At 44.8% G+C, this 19,579-nt stretch overlaps 1 protein-coding gene across 1 annotated transcript in view; it reads right to left on the minus strand.

Annotated features, from left to right (window-relative positions):
• The window catches only part of SLCO4C1 (solute carrier organic anion transporter family member 4C1), a 499,215-nt gene that overhangs the window by 69,854 nt on the left and 409,782 nt on the right, over positions 1 to 19,579 (minus strand). The window lies entirely within an intron of this gene.

Genomic DNA, 19,579 nt, shown 5'->3' on the forward strand with positions numbered 1-19,579 from the left:
TTGTCCCTGATTGGATTCTGAAGATTTGCATGTTACACATATTTCAACGCAAGGTGCAATAAACTAACTCTCTTAACTATAGCACTCAATTCAATTCAATTCAAATAATCTTTATTCGGGTATTAAAAATAACCATAAAAGATACATATTATATTAGGACCTTCTTCCATTAAAAAATTCAACCCAGTTTACATATTTCACATTAAAACAATAAAGATAAAAAACAGCAATATAAGCATTAAAAACCGGGACAATTCTGTACAGTGGTCTATTCATTAGGCCATGTAGGGTTTTCCCCCACCGCATGGAAGGAGAGAACTTGAAAGGCAAGATTCTTACTTAAAAATTTACTATACCAATCTAAATATAAATCTTTCGATCCTTCCCCCTATATGTAAAACTTCAAAATTAATCCTCTCCTCTGGTCTTTCTTAATTTAACTGCCAGACGTAAGAAGTGTACTGTGCTGAATAGGGTGAAAGGATCAGAGGCAAGTTTAAGAAATAAAAGGGCCACTTTAGCCTGTCTTATATTGGAACGTCTTAAAATTGTTTTTAAAAACAGGGACCTTGGGTGAGCATAGAAGGGGCAAATTAGGACGAAATGAAGGGTGTCTTGCGGAGATCTAAGATCGCAACCGCAGCACCCTTTTAAACTTATATCGTGTACAAAACCCGCTGGTACCGACAGGATATGATGCAGAAGATTTAGTCTAAATCTAGACATTAAAAATCTATCCTGTCTGTTATACATATTGGAAAGATAAAATTCCATGCCCGGGGTTGTTTTGGTAAGCTGATGTAACCTTACTGTATTTTTCCGCCCTTCTCTATCCTCTCTGACCCTACCTAAATGCTGCATTAAATCTGTCTTTATACCACCCTTGTCTCTGCTGACCAGTGTACGAGGTTCATAAAAAAAATTTTGGTGGCCCAAGCTAGTCAAGACGTCCCTTACATATTTAAGCCATGGTATTTGGGACCCCTTATCCCCTCTCATACAGTCCTCTAGGATAAGTCTGCTTAGGCTTGCCTCAGGATTTGTCCAGATTTTTATCCAACACATAATTGGTTTGAGTCCGGCCTTATCACTAAGATAGGGAATGCGCAGCTCTTCATGGGCAATGAAGGAGGGTATACATTTTGGCACTTGCAAAAGCCTTTTTAAAAACTTGTCTTCTTCCAGTTGGATGTTTCCCATATCTGTAAAACCCCAACACTCACTCCCATACAGGGTCTTTGCACAGCATACCGAACTGTATAATTGTGCTATTCCATGCGGTGACCAGCGGCCCAATCTGGTCGCGTAGTTCATAATGGACCCCACAGCACTAGGATGTTGACTACATTTGTGTCTTACTAGAGGCTTAAAATTAAGATCTTTATCAAAAACAATCCCCAGGTAATTAAAAATGTTTACTTTTTCAAGTTTATGGGCTCCTATTGTAAAACTGCAGTTCTTGGATGGCGTCTTACCCACTTCCATAATATATGATTTTGAGAGGTTGGGCACTAAATCTAAATCCGCCATAAACCTGACAAATCCACTAATAAGGACCTGTAAGCTCCTTCCTGTACTTGCCAAAAGAACCGCATCATCTGCGTATAGGAGGACTGGTATACTTCTCCTCCCAATGCAGGGGCAATCTGCCTCCAGTGCTCCCAGCGCCTTATCTAACCCATTTATATAGAGTGTGAACAAAAAGGGCGCTAGGATACAGCCTTGCCGCACCCCACCCCGGCACCGGAAGTCTTCCGTGAGGTCACCATCCTCAGTGAATCTTACCCGTGCCGTTGTGTTGCAATGTAGTACAAAAGGGGGTGGTGATGGACAGAGCATCAGAACCAATCAAACACTCACACCCAGTCAACAGATCTGGGTTTGATCCATCACCGTTCTTTAGCCCACTCTGCCACCCCAGTTCAGACATGGCCATATGCAAATCAGTCTGACCCTGTGCCTCATGGGAACTGTCCAGCCCGAACTGCCAAGCCATGTCTTCCCTGGACCGGAAACAAGCATCCTAGGACCGTTTTCTGGCATTTCAGCCGTCTTCAGCCAGGCTTGCTTGAATCCAGTGGCAAAGTGAGCAAGGGACTCAACGTCTGAGCATACCCTGCCAACTTATGGTGAACAAAGCGGTACAAAAGGGGGTGGTGATGGACAGAGCATCAGAACCAATCAAACACTCACACCCAGTCAACAGATCTGGGTTTGATCCATCACCGTTCTTTAGCCCACTCTGCCACCCCAGTTCAGACATGGCCATATGCAAATCAGTCTGACCCTGTACCTCATGGGAACAGTCCAGCCCGAACTGCCAAGCCATGTCTTCCCTGGACCGGAAACAAGCATCCTACGACCGGTTTCTGGCATTTCAGCCGTCTTCAGCCAGGCTTGCTTGAATCCAGTGGCAAAGTGAGCAAGGGACTCAACGTCTGAGCATATCCTGCCAACTTATGGCGAACAAAGCGGTACAAAAGGGGGTGGTGATGGACAGAGCATCAGAATCAATCAAACACTCACACCCAGTCAACAGATCTGGGTTTGATCCATCACCGTTCTTTAGCCCACTCTGCCACCCCAGTTCAGACATGGCCATATGCAAATCAGTCTGACCCTGTGCCTCATGGGAACAGTCCAGCCCGAACTGCCATGCCATGTCTTCCCTGGACCAGAAACAAGCATCCTAAGACCAGTTTCTGGCATTTCAGCCATCTTCAGCCAGGCTTGCTTGAATCCAGTTGTGTTGCAATGTAGCATTTGTAGGACTTGTATCAGTCCTGGGTCAATACCTATAGCTCCCAGGATATCCCACAACTTCCTTCTGTTAACACAGTCGAAAGCTGCTGAGAGGTCCATAAATGCCAAATATACGGTTCCTTCCCTTGCCAGGGTATATTTGGCCACCAAATGATAAAGATTGAGGCACTGATCTGTAGTAGAGCGCCCATTTCGGAACCCATACTGGACGTCAGTAATGATGTTATGTTCCTCAGCCCAGTCCAGTAAACGATTTAAAATTACTCTCCCCATGACTTTCGCCGTGACATCTATAAGGGATATTGGGTGATAACATTGTGGATCGTTTTTGTTTCCCTTTTTAAAAATTGGCACGATGACAGCAGTGGACCAAGATCTTGGCATGCCCACCTTCCTGGCTGCGTTGAATACCCTAGTCAGTATGGGGGCCCAGAGGTCTGGTTGGCTTTTAAATAAATCAGGGGGAATCCCGTCAGGGCCTGGCGCCTTTCTCAGTACCAGGCCATCTATTCCTAACTTTACTTCAGCCACCGTAAAAGGTATCCAGTCACACACGGGGAGTCCTATATCTTGAATTTGCTGCGTCTCTTGAGTGCCCCGATTGTATAGGCTTGTAAAATGCGCTACCCAAGCTTCTGGCAAAATATGGGACGCCATTTGTGGTTTGTTAGGGGCTTGAAAACACGGGTCATTTATTACCCTCCAGGAGCTATTCATATCGTGGCGCTCTGCAGCCTCTCTTAGTGACTCCCAAGCCTGGGATTGTAGGAAGGTTTTCCGCGAATTAATCGCCTTTTTATACAGGCTCCTGCAGTCAACAATCGTGCCTCTGTCCTTTGGGACTGTTTTTAGTGCCTTCTTCAAGTTCCTGAGAGCCCTAGAGCATTCCTTGTCGAACCATCTAGGGCAGTGGTCAACCTGCATATTTGTTTTGCTCCTCAAAAGACTATCAATATGCTGGGTGGTACCCTCAAACGCTGTGATTAGTTCGCTCCCCTCTACCGTGGTGTCCAGACACCTCCAAGTCTGGCTATCACCATTTGCAAGGAGCGCTCTATGGAGTGCTATCCCATCAATCTTGCTCCATTTGATTCTCCTGCCCTGGTTCTTTGCCTTATACTGTTCCACGGTACACCTTTTATCCGCTTTAGTGGAATTGTTACTAACACTTATTGTCAGTTCCAATGGGTTATGATCACTAAATGCGCTAGGAACTATCATGAAATGGCTCACCCTACCAATTAGTGCTTTAGAAACAAAGATATAATCTATGATATCTTTTATGATGTTAATGCGTCGAAATAAAGATTTAAATGAAAACGAATCACATCCCCGTCCCTTAAAGGAGGGAGTTATTGTATTAGGTGACCCACCATCAATCAGATCCATCGTGTGAGTTAAGGCGAACTTACCCAAGATTGTGCCTAATGCCATGCCCTCACTGGAGTGCTCTGTGTGCCATCCCTTTATAGAAGGGCAAGCATCCCAAATCCCTCCTTCCCATTTCAGATAGGGGCACTGATGACTGTTAAAATCCCCCATAAGAATCAGCTGGGTACTTGAGTCCCTTGTGTCGAGTAACCCCGTCAGTCTCTCCTCCAGCTCCGCCAGATTTGACATGGATTGTCCCGCATTATAAAAGTTAATAAAAATAAGCTTTAGGCCCTTTGTAATGTATCTTATGCCCTGAAGACAACCAGAGTCCCACCCCAAATCTTGCCAACTCCCTTGCAGCGTCAATGCCACATACATAATTAAGCCACCCTTGGCTCGGCCCATTGAAGATTTACGGGCCGGGACCGAAAACAATTTGTATCCCTCCAAGAATGACACGCTATTATCCGTCTCCCATGTTTCCTGGAGACAGATGACTTTGTACCTTTTAACAAAAACTTGCCATTCTGCATTAGGGATTTTAGATGCAAGTCCTGCAATGTTCCAGGAAGTCAGCCTCAACCCCATGGTTGTTAAATCAAAGCCGCTAATCCCTCCCCTTTTGTTCCTTGGAGGGAGACTCCTCTCTGAACCAGTTACTTTCGGAGACGTATCCTCCACATCCTTCTCGAACCCTACGGGTGTGCCAACTTTTGGATCCTGATCGTGTTCTTCTGATGGATTTGTATCTCCAACATTCCATTGGGTGTCTAGTTCTCTTTCTGCCACAACACTTCCCGTTCTCACCAGTCAATCTTGTTTGTCCAGGGCAGAAATGCTAGAGAGAGGTGCAAATCTAGTGCTATCCTCCCTGCCTTTCTTAGTTATCCATGGCCGTTGCAGACTCTGCCCACGTTCAAGGGCTCTATCCCTGTAACAAAAGTACAGTGGAAGCATCCTTATGCAAGACCCTCTCTCACTCTCCCCATGCCGGTTATCTAGTAGGTCTTTGACTAGCTCCGGGTGTCTAAAATTTACGATGACACAGTCACCTGCAAATTTTTTCTCACTACCCCCAATCCAAGCCACCCTCCTAGCCATCAGGATGTGCTCGTGCTAAAATCTCCTTACTGGTATATTATTATGAATCCAGTGCGAAACCTTGTTTATTAGTGTGCTAACCGATTCTTCACTGTCATTACTTATTTCTGGTACTCCTACTAGCAATATTGAGTAAGGGCAGGAGGCCGGAGGTAAATCTAATATCTGGAGACCTGGAGTACTCTGGGTACAGTCCCTACCGATGTTCTTGTCGGTCTTCTTGGGCTCCTTTTGTCCCAAGCGACTATCCCTAGCATCATATGGCATTCGTAGATTACCTGAGGCCTTACAGCAAGGAACCTTGTTGCTAATCTTTTCTGGCTCAAGGGTAAGCTCTATATACTCGCTCTGAACGATTTCCATATTGATTACATCCTTCTTCCTGTGATCAGCCGCTATGAACCCCTCCTCCCTCCCCTGTGGGATATTTCCGGTTGATTGTCCCCTATTGTTATCAGCTAGGCTGCTTATTGTCCCTTCTATATCGGAGATTTTAGTCATTACTGGCCCCAAATATTTAAGGAAGAGCTGTTCCATTTTATTTTCCAACGCTAAAATGATTTCTTGGAGCCCATCCGTCCCTCTTGCACTGTGACAGGTTGGGCATCCCGTATTCTCAAGGTTCTTACTAGTACCTTTGGTGGGCTTTGCCGGCCCTTTTCGGGAAGATTTACTGGCACGAGTAGATCGTTGTGGTCCACCCGACTCTGCAAGCCCCGCTAAAACTTGCGATCTTTTAGAGCGTGTAACTACTTCTCTACTGGGGCTCCGTGTAGGGTCGGTATCCCTTGTTACTAATTGGGCACTAGACCCCTCCCTTGAGTCGTCCCCTTGCGCTATTCTCTGTTGGGTAACCATCTTAATTTCACCTGTGCTATGCATTCCATTTGCTGCATTTAGGCTACCATTGGACGGCCCAGTAGGGCCTACTATCATAAGATCCCCCTGTAGGCTTAAATCAGCTGTTGTCGGTGCGTCAGTGATGTCATACTGAGTTGCATGGGCTTGGGTGGATTGGGTTAGATGCATCCCTTCACAGGGCGTTAAGCAAGAGGCTATATTTCCCAAGGAAGATCGCGTCTTGGCTATTAGAGAATCCAATGATAGCCTATGCTCAGTCAGTTGGATCTCATATGCCAGAAACGATTCAGCTCTTATGATAAAGGCATCTAGAGTCCCTTTTACCCCTCCCTCTGGCCTCGGCTAGGAGTTCTTAGTTTTGACCATGATCGAGTGAGTCGGAGCTAAGTATCCCAATAATGGGCCCCGTCCTTTAGCATGCACCGCGCTACGATGCCAAACAACAGATCGGACTCAACACAAATCCCACAGCATTAATACAGTCTACCCCCAATGCAATGTACGTTATACAGGGGCAGTCAATTGTGCAACTTATATTACAGTCACCTGAGTTGCAGCACAAGATGGTTGGCCACTAGCGTCCAGGCATATACGTTGGAGAGTTCAACAGGCGACTACAGCCATGGGCAGATGAACAGGACGTGGCCCAGCCCGGCCTCCTTTGGCCTCTGACGGCCACAGACGGTCCGCCCTTTGTCCGGGCTTCGTCCGCCGCCACCCGCGCGCGTCCAGCGACGCGGAGGAAGCCTCTCCCTGTTCTGCGCCTCCGGGCGCGAGGAGAACGTAAGTTGGCCGCTAAGCAACCTGGGAGCTGTAGTCTCCCCCTGCAGTGACCGCGCGATGGTGAGAAGCGGCGGCAGGGGAGGCACACAGCGTCAGGACCCCAGGTGCGGCAGGAAGGCAGGTAAGTGCGCGAGCAAGTAGCAGGTCCCCAGGTCCGGGCAAGGCAGCACTGGAAAAGACACCTGCTCCACCGAGGGAGCCTCTCCCTTTTCTGCGCCTCCCGGCGCGAGGAGAACGTAAGTTGGCCGCTAAGCAACCTGGGAGCTGTAGTCTCCCCCTGCAGTGACTGCGCGATGGTGAGAAGCAGCGGCAGGGGAGGCACACAGCGTCAGGACCCCAGGTGCGGCAGGAAGGCAGGTAAGTGCGCGAGCAAGTAGCAGGTCCCCAGGTCCGGGCAAGGCAGCACTGCAACAAACGTGGCATCAACAGTCGTGGTTTTAGCCTAATGTTTGTGGCTTATCAGCGTGACGACCCTCTGCTTCTCGGAGTGTGTATGAGGTGGGCCGGCACGATTAGATATACACGAAATAAAATAGAGGAAGACAGCCCGGTGAATCCACCATCACTTGTGCAGGGATCTCCGTCTAACATGCATGCAGAAACATAGAAAAGCATAGGAAGAGAGTTCACAATAGGAAACTGAAAAATCTGTACATTTGAGTGCTTCTGTTCAAGAGCTACTTTGAGGGGGCTTTTCAAAGAATGTCAAGCAATTTTATACAGATTTGGAGTGATATATCTCTCGAGAAGTTTCCTTCACAGTTGAAGTAATCTGTTTAGGAAATCTAACTGAAAATCCACGTTTTCGAGCAACTCCAGTAAAAGGTGACAAAGGAGGAAACAAATCTTCAGGATCGTGTCTTGTGCCGAAAATAATTGAAGAGGGAGTGTGGTGGGAAATACTAGACACTGAATGCATTTGAGGGAATACCACGCCAAGGATTTCAGGTCTAAGAAAAGGCTGCCTTGTCCCTGATTGGATTCTGGAGATTTGCATGTTACACATATTTCAACGCAAGGTGCAATAAACTAACTCTCTTAACTATTGCACTCAAAAGAATAGACGAGAACCACAACTCTTTTTTCCTGTTTAGTAGCAGCCAAATCATGAGTGACCGCTCACTCTCTTCATCTAATTTCCAGCACAATGGAGGCGATTTTCGCTCCTGCCCTACCCTTTTTTTTCCTCCATCATCTTCCCTTTCCTTTCTTCCTATTTTCCTCACTCTCTCTTTGTCAGCCTGTCATTTGCGCATCTTTTTTTTAAACCAATGGTGTCATTCTTCACACTCATCATGCCTACTCTGTAGCTCTGACGTTCCTTCCATTTATTATTGTTTTGCTCTTCAATTTGAGTTCCTTTATTCCTTGCTGGCTATTTTTCATCATGCGATCCCAATGATCTTCACAATCCTCCTTCACAGATTTTCCTGCTAGTACTTCTTTACCCAGGCTCTCTTCTGTTATGTTTAAGTGAATTAATTGCTTAACACCTCATCAAGAACAAGTAGCTATCTGTGTACAGTAATATTCACAAACATAATTACCAGCACTTTCCTCTCATCAAAAAAACCTGTGGTGCACAAACTCTCCCTCTTGCACCCCTTCTCTCCGTTTCTTTACTCTTGCTTCTTTGATCTATTTGTTTTCGGCCTTATTCTGTAAAAATTTCAGTTGTATGTGATACATTCGTGTACCTTACTTTGCTCTGAAACCTTTTTTACCTTATCGCCATTTTTAGGTGGATCTGTGTTGTCTGACTAGCGGACCAGGACCTTTGAATGACACTCTCAGCAGGGGATTCCACCAGCGGCAGCTTACCTGCTAAGGCAGAGGAGCGCCGCCCCACTGCTCTATGAGCAGTAGTTAAAGAAAACTAAAATGATAATAATTAGCGTTATTATCATCTCAGTTTTCCTTTCCTGGTTCAGGGCGGGCTGGACTGCCAGAGCATTCAATGGAGGATTGTTATGCCTACTCCAAGGTGCTCAATGACGCTTTGACTAGACCTCTTGGGCCGGCCGAACTGTCATGCACACTTTACATGTTCTGTACACAGGCTACATACAGCCTAGGTGCAGAAAATGCCACAGGCTCCCATTCCATGCCTGAGTGCCCACCCACGTCGCCGAGGCGAGGCCTGAAGGTGTTTTTTTCTTTTTCCATTTATAAGCCTCCCCATCCCCCTGCCTCGCCAACCCTGGTAAATAGTGGCCGCCACTGGATTCAACTAGACCCAGAGGGATGACACTGCTCCAGCAGCTTGTTGATTTCTGGCCTTTTTAGGTCGAGCATACAGGGGTTGCGTGGTCGCTTAGCGACCTGTTGTGTATGCCTTAGCAGTTGAACTACACCCATTGCTTGCCAATAGCTTTTTATTTGTCTAAGTTAGTGTCCTTTACAAATACTTGCTTGCCAATGGACAATCCGCAGTCTTTGTCCCTCCTTCTCGTATCCGGTTTTCTCCATGCAGCACCGACCAAGTACTATATAGTTACGCTTTATATGTTTATGTCTTCCTTTGGGGACTACTTTTCTTCTTCTCGTGTTTCCTTGCCTCAGCCCCACACATGCTTTACGTCTGCTGCGCTTTGCATTGTTAGAGACTGTATTTTAAGAATGACCAAACCTCTTCTTTGTCAGACTGACCTATACAAAGTCGATAAATCACAAGGAATTCAGTTAATTTATATCAATGACTTTCTAAACAGCGTAGCGCACGCTTACAGCCGCTACTTCATTAGTTCAGTCTATTGGTCATCCTTTTAATGTTGTGGGAGTAGTCTGTGTAACATTCAGGTGCTATCACAATCAAAGATGGTTGGCTGGCTGCCAGCACTGGGGCAGACACCATGGCTGTTTCTTTGTCAAAGTGAAGGTGTTCCTGACAGTAATGGTGGGCAATGTGACTATTTCTTTTGCTCCCTTGACTGTGTCAAGGAGTTTGTGTGTTCTCTCGTTTCCCACTCAATAAATAAAGATGTTAGCTCTGGAGGTGACCTCACGCTCACTACCGGGCTCAATCCTCGAACTGTTTGGCAGGTACATCGATATTTTTCTCAAAGACATTGTACCAATACAAGAAACCTATGTGAGAGATAGCACAGTTATGATAAACCTTGTGGAAGATATGCCCTTTAACATCGATACAAATTGGCTTGCCACATTAGATATCACTTCATTATACACCAACATACCACAAGAGGAAAGCATTATGTTAATTAAGAACTTACTAGACACACGCACACACCCCCAAGTGCCAAATAGCTTTATTATATCATTATTGAGGATAGCGCTTCAATACAACTACTTTCTTTCTGAAGGCCAGTTCTATCAACAATGTTCCGGGACTTTGATGGGTGCAGTTTTTGCATCAAACTTGGCAAATATCTACATGGATCATGTGGAACATATATATGCTCTGTCCCATCAGAATAGATATCGCCCCAATATTTCCTGCTGGAAGCGATATATTGATGACATTTTCCTGATCTGGTCAGGGACTGAAGCGGACTTTTACTACTTTGTGATGTACCTTAACAAAGTTCAAATACATCTTACTTTACCGCTACCATACAGAAATCAGAAATTGGCTTCCTTGATTTAGCCATCAGACATGAGGGGGTAAACCATACACTAGCCTGCATAGAAAGCCAACTGAACGGAATACCCTTCATTCCTAATCAAGCAAACTTCCCTGAGCATTACGCAATGGTTTACACTTTGGTCAATTCCTGCGACTACGCAGAAAGTGTTCCAAAAAGAAAGACTGTATGCGAGAAGCCCAAGTCCTGAAAAGAAAATTGATCAGTAGGGGCTGCCGGAACCAATTAGTGAAAAACTCTAGGGAGGAACTGTTGTCCACCAAAGAAAAGACCAGGTGCAATAAATTAATTTGTGTCACCACTTTTGGCCCTCTTACCAACCTCTTTGCATTCAAACGTGGCAAGAACATTAAGAACCATCTAGTACATTTATTCACACCAAGTATGTTAGGGAACAAGATGAGAACTATAGAGACCATCTGGGGCCATCCACAAATAAAGGGTCACTTTAATTTTGGAAACCGCACGGCCTGTAATTTTTCATTTGACACAAAAATCTTTGAATATGCAAACATCAAATATCAAACAGGATCTTTTGTTTTTCTCTAATTGTAATTCACGAAATGTAATTTATTGCATTTAGTGCCCAAGTGACTTGCTATCCATTGGTCAGACATCGCAACCAATCAAGATGCATATCAATCAACATCGCAGCAGAATAAGATGTGGAGTACCAAATGCACCCTTAGTCACACACTTTCAAACAATGGGCCACACTGCCAACAAGATCAAATAGCAAGTTATTTACATGGCCACCGTACCGGAACGAGGTGGCAACATTGCAAAGATCCTCCAAAGATTGGAATGCCGCTGGATAGAATGGGTGGATTCCATCACCCATGGACTTAACACTATTGAAGATTGGCGTGTTTTTCTGACAACCTTGACCAATTAAGTACACCTAACAGCATGTACAATCTCTGGTCGCATATTGCTGACTAACCTCCTTTCTGAACATGGACCCAGTGTTGTAATGGAAGACCTCCCATCTGATCAGTGTGACACTTATGAAGTGTATACAATCTACCTGAAACCAGGTTTGTAGGACATGTAATTTGTAGCAACAGAAACATGAGAATGCCTTTTTCTGATTACCAGTTGTTAACAGTTTACTAGCAAGCCACACAATAGTTTGTCACAAGGTTTATATGAAATCTTAAGATGATGCCTGACACATGAATATGTCTTGTAATTATGAAATTGTATACAGTATTTCCTCTGTTTATATTAGAGAAGGAACCCCCGTCCGGCTATGTTATTCTTTAACCTCCACAATGCTTTTTTGAATTTTTAACTATGGCTCGAGATGTTTCTTATTCCCTTTTTCCTATCCACCTTTTTTATTCTTCCATCTGCACTGGTTTGAATAATCCTAACTCCTTCCACACTGCATTAATGTGAACACGTTCCCACGGGGCTTCCGAGTGCGGCTTCTTAATTAGGCTGAAGCGCGCGTGGCCCAGTAATTGACCCATTGCAAAAACAACTCCTCTCAAGACCGGCTGACATCTGCAGCTTGGTCATAATACAATCCTGCTATCCTGCTCACACGGTTAAGCCTTTCAAGAATTCCGTGTAGGTGCCCCCTCCAGCATCTACACATAAGCCTACACACCACGTGGGGGGAGCCTGTTGGCTCGCAGGTGTAACAACGGGATATATTGAATGCCCCGGTCTGCTGCTTCATACAAAGGGCACTCATAGAGGACCGCAGGTTTCCCACTCGCTCACATCTTATAAAATAATTGGGACTGCTGATTCAGATAATGGGCACACATAGAGAGGTCTGCACTTCGCCGCTTATGTTTTGTATATTCTGAAGCCTCACTCCATTGATCACCCATTACTTGTATACGCCAGCTACACCATTCAATGTGAGGGGAGCATGATTACTGGCGAAGTAAGTCTCTAGATGTGATTTTAATATTACAATGCTACATTCCTACAACATGAAAAAGAGTCTACTTATATTTGCTAGCTCACCTCTAAAACAACACCAGTGACAGCCTACTCACCCCTCAGATATGGCAGGGAGGGTCACTCACTGCATCCCTCTCTACACAGGTTCTAAACTAGGCCCCATACTAGTCTATAGCTCTTCTGACCTCCACACAGGCATTTAGCTTGTCCAGGGGAGATATTCTCTTTGGTTTTTTACAAGACAGCCTACTCGTTCCCCAGATAAGGCAAAGAGGGTCACTCACTGCATCCCTCTCCACACAGGTTTTGTACTAGGCGACTGCTGCCTGTGACTGTTAACTTCATCAGTGCCTCTAGAATGAGGTTGCAACCTGCTCCCCTGGGGTAGTTACTCCAAGGATTATTTTTTTTTTGTATAGATCTATGCTAACTATCCTTCTATTGAAATCAGATGGGAAGTAACCCACCCCACACCATGATCGAATGGAACCACGCCTTCGTACCTCACAGGACTGTCAAATTCACATTCACCTCACCGTGGGGTGAGTACCTTTTTGAAACAAGAATAATCTATATGAAACAGTTTGGGAAAACATATTTCTTTTGACCAATTGCTTTTTCTCTTTCACCAATAGTGCCCGGCTGGGCCCACATTACTACCATTGGTGGTAGCGATTGTAAAGCACTAGTATTTGTGCAATACCATAGAGTAACTCATTGTGCACTACAATTCTACACTAAGACCAGTTTAAACCTTTTTCAATTCTCCCTGATGGATATCTTTGATTTTTCTAAAAGATTTTTTGCCCCATACTCATTTTTTTCTGCAATGTCTGTGGCCTTATCTGGCAATATGGAATTTGAGCTGAGTAGTCTGGAAACCTACTCAGTAGCCCAGCTCAAGGGGTTCTGCCAGCAGAGATGGGTGATCACAAAGGGAAGTGCCAAGCAGGCAGAGCTTCAGAAAGCTTCAGAGCTTCAGAAAGCCTTAAGATCCAACGAGCACAACACCGCCAGACAAAACTTTTGAGAAGGCATGGAAGCCGTCGCCAAATGGATGAAAAACAGCTGCCTACAACTAAACACCAACAAAACAAAAGTACTCATCATGGGCCCAAACCCCGATGCCTGGAGTGACACCTGGTGGCCCCATGCCCTCGGAAACCCGCCAACCCCCACGGACCACGCACGCAACCTGGGAATCATCCTGAACTCCGAGCTCAAAATGGACTGCCATATCAACTCCTTCTCGTCTTCCTGCTTCCACAGCCTCGGCCTCCTTCATAGGACCTTCAAATGAATCCCCTTTGAACACCGAAAGACCGTCACTCACGCCCTGGTCACCAGCAGACTCGACTACGGCAACGCACTCTACGCTGGAATAAACAAAAACCTCACCCGCAGGCTACAGAACATCTAGAACGCCGCCACAAGACTAGTCCTAAACCTGCCAAAACACTGCCACATCTCCCAGCACCTGCGCACATGCCACTGGCTCTCTGTCGAGGCGAGAATCACTTTCAAGATACTCACCCACGCACACAAGGCCCTCCACGGCACAGGACCAGCATACCTGAACAGCCGACTCAAATCCCACGCACTGCAAAGGACCCTACGATTAGCCCAGCTCTCCTACGCTGTGGTCCCCTGCATCAGAAAGACCAGATCAGGAGGCCGCTCCTTCTCCTTCCTCGCGGCCAAAGCATGGAACGCTCTTCCGCTCCACCTCAGACAGACAACCTCGCTCCCCATCTTCACAAGAAACCTCAAAACCTGGCTCTTCGACAAACCCCCTCCTTGATGGAATGGAACCTGCAATTCCCCACACCCCTAGCACCTTGAGACCCTTACGGGTGAGTAGTCGCATTTTAACAAATCCCTGATTGATTGATTGAAGATTATGGACAGCAGCCCACCAGACCAACACAGAGGATGAGGAGAAGGGGTCTGAGGAAGAACTGCAGCAGGACCTATCCGGAGGTCTTGCCATGAAGTCTGCTGATGTGGGGTGTAACATTCTCCCATGCCTGGAAGTCCGCAGCAGACCAGGCAGACGTGTGTCTTCAAGAAATCTGTCCCCAGAGGACCTGGCAGATGGGAGAGAGAAGAGGAAACTAAAATTGGATCTTGCAAAATTAGACAAAGAGCAGGCTCTTGAGGAGAGAAAGATGGCCATGGAAGAAAGACAAATGGCCCATGAGCTTAGCACGAGCGAGCTGGACAACAGAGTCCAAGAGAGGGGTCCAGCAACAGCAGTGGGGACAGCATGCTAACAGTGTTCACTGGTGAGTCGAGAGTCAGGATACCCAAAGATTTAGGGCCCAGTTATGTGGTGAGGGATAACAGAGACAAATGATTTGCAGCCTATGAAGTGGCTTTTAGAGTGCACAAGGTCCCAGAGGAGTTCTGGGGTGGTAGTCTATAGAGGTATATGCCCAGGGTGGAGAGGGACATACTCCTTACACTAGAGGCAGGGGACTAGAAATGCTACACTGCAATAAAGGCCATGTTTGGACTGACTCCTGAGAAGTATTGTCTCAGATTCAGGGGCAGCCACAAGATCACATCACATCACAAACATAGGTGGATTTCTTGGATTATGCCAGCAAAGTACTGAAGGGCTGGGTGAGGGGTAGTACGTAGATGATTATTCAGAGCTGTACAATTTGATTTTGAAGGAGCCCAAGCTTGATATTTGTTTTCAGAGCTGCGCAAACACCTCGTTGTTAGCAAGTTAACTGATCCCAGGAAACCTGCTGAGGAGGCAGACCTCTGGGTCAGCACCAGAGTGTCCAAGAAGGCATCTAGAAGGGACAAAAGGGTGGGCGGAGTTCCCACCAGAAGAAGCAGGGATAGAGAAAAAGACAGAATTTTCAAAAGGCTCCCCAAAAACCTCACAGTGGAAAGGGTCTGGTTCTCATTCACAATCTGGCCACCAGAAGAAAAACTACCCTGGAAAGGTAAACTGCCCAAGCCCATGAAGTGCTATGAGTGCTACAAGTATGGACTACAAGCGGGATCCCAAGTGTCCAAAAAGCGCACCAGCTTCCACTGGAGGAAAGAATCCAGAGGTGGCTAGTGTAGGGCTGGTGGAGGAATTTGTTCCAGTTAATAAGGGGGAGTTTAGTGGGGTTACCCTAGTGTCCCTGGTTGACAGTGAGATGGTTCCTAAGATACATATGACCTCAAATACTACTAAGTATAGGTAACGAGTCACAATCAATGGGCAAGGTGTCACGACTCTGAAGGATACAGGAGCCAGCATGACTAGGGTCATAAGTCAGCTGGTGTCCCCAGGGCAGGTAATTCCAAATGCATTCCACCAAGTTGATAACAGAGAGGGGCAGTATCCAGTGGCCCTTGCTCCATTTGAGTGGGGGTCAGGTATTCTTATGGTTATTCTAAGCCCTACCATGCCTGTGGACTGTTTGTTGGGTATTGACTTAGAGCACACTATCTAAGAAGAAGTGGATCTGTAGGCAATTGTGGAGATGTTGGGGGTTACCTGATTGGATCTTTGCAACAACAAGGCCCATGGCTTTACAGGATGGGAGTCCAAAAATAATGAAGTCTGGAGCAATGGCCCAGCCAGCTTCTAAAAAGTAAAAAAGGCAGAAGGTGTGGTAAACCAGTCAATGAGTCTCTTCCCACTGAGGTAGATGGGATACCTGCAGGGGCTGTCCCAAAATCCTGGCTGACTGGCTTCTAAGTTGTCTGAAGCTTAATTCCACAACTTAGTCATTAGGCTCCTGAAGGCCAGCATGTAGTTCACTACATCATGGGGAATCTTCCTGAGAGCTTGTTTTCACCCTTCCTTCACCAACCTCAGAGGTCTTCTAACAGGGTGCCAACACATTGCCTCTTTAGAGAAGCCTGACTGCTCCCTGCCAAGCTACCAGTGGGTGAGCACAGGTTATCTTTTAGTTTGTAACTAGCTTACCCTGACAAGGTTTTTGGTCCCTACTTAGATAGGGTGCATACCTCTGCTAAATAGAGACCCAATTTTGGAAATGAAATAAAATTAAAATAATATTTCTAAGGTGCACAATTACCTAGGGGCATCAAGCGCTAACCTTTCTAAGGAGAACTAAACGTGATACATCAGGGGTCCAGGAGAGATGACCTTAATTCTTAAATAGCCGAATGTTTAGACTTTTTCTGAATTCAAGCAGATTTGATTTTTTTCTTAAGCTCTAGAGGTAAAGAGTTCCATAACCTGGCAGTACATGTTATGATGCTTCTCCCACCCCATTTACCTCAGTTGAATTTGGGCACCTCGAGGTTTCCACAAAAGGGTGATCGAAGCGATCTAGCTGGGGTATAATTTTTGAAACGTTGTGCCAGATGGGCAGGACCCAAGTCATATAAGGATTTAAAATCTATACAGAAGGCTTTAAATTAATGCACTTTTCGATGGGGAGCTAGCATAAATGGACCAGGGCTTGTGTTGCAGACCTATGTTTAGGAATGCTCAGAAGCAACTCTGCTGCCGCATTTTTAGGGGTCTGTAACTTGTTCAGGAAACGTTTGTGTATGTTGGTAAACAGTGTGTTGCAGTGGTCCAGCCTAGAGGTAATAAGAGCCATGACTACTGCTTCCTGCAAGGTTGGTGGGATGTAGGGGAGGACCCTCCTAAGACATTTGAGGATGAAAAAGCATGAAGAGGTGATGTGATTAATCTGCCCTTCAAAAGAAAGTTGGTTGTCAAATATCACACCTAAGTTTTTAAACTTTACATTTGGGGTCGGGAGAGTTCCAATTTCATGAGGGAACCAATTAGAGGACCAGAAGGATGGGTTACTGCCAAACAACAAAAACTCTATTTTGGGGGAGATTAACTTCAAGCAATTGTCCCTCATGCAATTACCAATGTGGAGCATGTAATTGTGGAATTTATTAGCTGTAGCATCTGGGTTACCAGCTACCAATACGATGATCTGAGTATCGTTGGTATAGAAGACCAGAGTGAAACTATAGGATATAATCAGACCAGCCAACAGTGTAAAATACAGATTGAAGAGGGTAGGACTTAAAGAAGACCGTGGAGGCACCTTGCATGGCAAAGAGAAAGATGGTGATATGAAGTCTCCTAAGGGCACTGTTTGTTCTCAACCTGTGAGAAAGGATTTTAACAGGGTGAAACCTCTGTCTTTAATACTGATGGACGCAAGCCAGTCAACAAGGTCATGTTTAACCGTATGAAAGGTAGCCGAAAGATCTAATAAGATCAGAGCCATAATGCCTCCACATGAAAGGTCTCTCTGATTTCTTCGGGGGCAATAATTAATGCAAGTTCTGTACTATGATGGCTTCGAAACCCAAGCTGAATCCAATAGATGATTGTTATTGATAAAAGCCGTTAATTCCAAATTAACACCCTTCTCAGCGAATTTGGCCGATAACAGAAGCCGAGAAATTGGTCTGTAATCATTCAGGTCAGTTACATCTAGGTTCACCTATTTTAGGAGCTGAAGGATGGAGGTAATTTTCCACTCCTTCGTGAAATAGCCCATATCGAACAGCCTGTTAAAAATGCCTCTATGATGGGCTGTAGTGACCTTCAATATCAGATGCATGATTTTAGGGCAACATGGGTTTTGAGGGGATCCCGATTTGACTTGTTTTAAAAGGTCTAATATCTGAGCTACAGTCGGGAGGAAAAAGTATGTAAAGTGCCATCATTGTTGTTTTGAGAAAGACTCTCTATTAGATTAGAATAAGCATTGGTTGCTGCATCTAAGGGAGCTTTACTGCATTTAGGGTTTGTCAATGCCTCAATTGGTGTTAAAGGGCTCTCAGCAACCTGGCTGGTTGTATGACTGGAAGGCCTGTTCGAGGCCAGAAAAGTATCGTAGACAGATTTCACTATGTCTTGAAAGAAGTATGCAAAACTGCTGACTGGCCATAATATTGTTTACTTCAGGAAGTTTTGAAAGTTTTTTCACCATGGCAAACAGTTCCTTTGATGAATTCTTTGTGGCTTCGATTTTAAGAGTGAGGTAGCAGGTTTTTTCTACTTGGATCATCTTTTTGTAGTATTGGATTGAGGCTTTGTAACATTCTTTGTCCTCACTCTTATAGTTCTGTCTTCATTTCTTTTCTAATCTGCAACATTTTTGTTTTTGGTCTCTTAGATTTTCATTGACCGAAAGTTCTGGAGGATTAGATTTGCAATCATTACATATTTTGGCTGGAACCAGCAGATTTAGGGAGCAGTCTATCCACTGATGAAAGTTACAAGTAGCTCTATCTGGATCTAATGAGATCTCTGGCATCATCTGGGCAAGATAGGAACTTAATAAATCAGCAAATTTCTAACAATATTATTGTGTTTGTCCACCGTTTTCACTAGGAGTCATGCCATTGCTCTTATGTACCTACACTCCACACACTCCCACAAAGAGTTATTTAAATATTTCTCTTAATATATATGCAAAAAAATGCTTCTCCTATGTTAGGTTCCTATGATGTTAAGTTCCTTTTAGAAAGCTTTGTATCAGCATTAGGTCATAGTTCATTTCAAAATGAATGGGAAATTGTCTATTGGGAAATTAATAACCTTGTGACTTTCTGAGTGGCTTTGGATCATTTGCTCAGTTTTCGAATTTGGTGAGCACTGATTGACTGGTTTATTTAGTGAAGAAGCCCTGTTGCAACAAGGAATAGAATATACCTACTATTTTTTTTAGTGACTACAATAAATACATTTTGTAATGAACAGCATGCTTGCAAAGGGGCTTAAAATTCTATAACACTAGAATGTTTAGAATCTATAAACCTTAAAGAAAATTCCCAGAGTGCAGGCACGGTCTAAACACATACTAGCATCTAAATTACTAACAAGCTTGACTTTACTGAAAGTTCTAAAAAAGAAAAGATCACAAGTGAAAAATAAATGCAAGCTATAATTAAAATGTTAGCAATAGATCACAAAAACATATGAATTGAATTGTCCTCATACTGTCTTCATGACCTAGGAGAAAAGGGGAATATGGTGGTCAGGAATACTACAAGAATTGAATGCCACATTATTGGTATTTTTTTAGGTCTCCTTACATGCTTGATTTGAGATTACACTATTCTGTATATATAGCATGAAAAACCCTGATCCCTAGATCACAAGATAAGCATCCAGCTAGATCTCATAGAGAGGTGTTCCATCCATAGGGTTC

Source organism: Triturus cristatus, chromosome 2_1 (assembly GCF_964204655.1).
Source record: "Triturus cristatus chromosome 2_1, aTriCri1.1, whole genome shotgun sequence".
Taxonomy (NCBI): domain Eukaryota; kingdom Metazoa; phylum Chordata; class Amphibia; order Caudata; family Salamandridae; genus Triturus; species Triturus cristatus.